This window comes from Sciurus carolinensis (assembly GCF_902686445.1).
Source record: "Sciurus carolinensis chromosome 19 unlocalized genomic scaffold, mSciCar1.2 SUPER_34, whole genome shotgun sequence".
NCBI lineage: Eukaryota > Metazoa > Chordata > Mammalia > Rodentia > Sciuridae > Sciurus > Sciurus carolinensis.
The window spans coordinates 2,769,445-2,770,982 of NW_025920112.1; the positions used below are offsets into that span (position 1 = coordinate 2,769,445).

The 1,538-nt window shown below is 39.0% G+C and overlaps 1 pseudogene; it reads left to right on the forward strand.

Annotated features, from left to right (window-relative positions):
* The first annotated feature begins 267 nt into the window (after positions 1 to 267).
* On the forward strand, positions 268 to 1,171 carry LOC124973478 (olfactory receptor 2L8-like; annotated as a pseudogene).
* Positions 1,172 to 1,538: the final 367 nt, after the last annotated feature.

The window sequence follows — 1,538 nt, forward strand, 5'->3', positions numbered from 1 at the left end:
AGACATAAAGCTTATTGGTAATTCTATCAGAGAGACTTGGACTTATTAAGTGAAGAGATAATGGGATATGAAGGCAAGTAAATGTTTGGAATATCTTCAGTAGTGAACAGAATAGAGTCAAGAGATAGGTGGCAGATGGCAGCTAAAAGAAGGAGAAAAAATTAACTAAAATAATGAAAAAGAAAGAGGAAAAGGAACAGAAAAAATGAGCTATTAATGGAGAAATAGTGAAGGGGCAAAAAGATGGATAAACCATATGAATGCTGTATGGAATATTTCAATCAAACATCAACTGATTTCATCTCATTGGTATTGTTCCCATCATCAAGAACTGGCCTTTTCCTCTCCGTCTTCATTGTTCTCATCTTCCTAATGACTCTAATTGGCAATATTTCCATGATCCTTCTCATCCTCCTGGATATCCATCTCCACACACCCATGTATTTCCTGCTTAGTGAGCTGTCCTTCATTGATCTAATCTACATCTCCTCAATTGTCCCTAAGATGATTTCTGTTTTTCCATTTGTAAAAAAAGTTGATACCATTCACTGGGTGTGGGATTCATAGTTTCTTTTTCTTAATTTCAATAGGTTCTAAAGCCTGATTGTTGCCATCTATGGCCTATGACTATTATGTGGCAATTTGCTGCCACTCCACTATCCCACTCACATAAAAAGAAAAAAGAGTGTGTTTGCTCAAGAAATTGGGGTCTTGGATAATGGGCTTTGTCAACTCCTGTACTCACACCATGCATGCTCTCCATATCCATTACTGCAGATCCAGAGCCAACAATCATTTCTTCTGTGATGTCCCTGTCATGCTGACCCTGGCCTGCATGGACACTCAGGTCTATGAGTACACAGCATTTGTGAGCCCCACACTTTTTCTTGTGTTTTCATTCAGTGTAACTCTTGGCTCCTATGATCATATCCTCCTTGGTCTCTGCCACGTGGAGGCAGGGGAAGGGAGGAAATAGGCCTGCTCCACTTGCAGCACCCACCTCACTGTGGTGACTTTCCACTAGGCCCCCTTTGCTTACACTTACCTACACCCAAGACCCCTTTTGTCTCCAGCAGAGGAAAATGTTCTTGCTGTCTTCTACACCATCCTCATTCCAATGCTCAACCCCATCATCTACAGCCTGAGGAAGAAGGAGGACATGTGGCTCTGAGCAGATGGACTCAAAGTACCTCTTCTGTTTAAATGTAGATCAACTTTCTCCAGAACTTATCTGCAAGTCCATTCAGCAATGTGTAGTACATTAAAATATTATTTCATTCCTGGAGTGAGGAGATTACAAATGATATAGAATATATGATAATTGCTCATGTCTATACAAATTGTCTCATTAATTACTTGTAATTTGAAGCAAGACTTTTATTTTATTATTGTATAATTTTACTGTCATTCTACAGAACCAATCGCTGTTATCCATCAGAGACTAATTCCTTTCTACTGTATATACCCACTGTTGTTTAGTGATTAACATTTCTTCATGTGTTTCACTTCTAACATGGATTACTAATTCTCAATCCTTC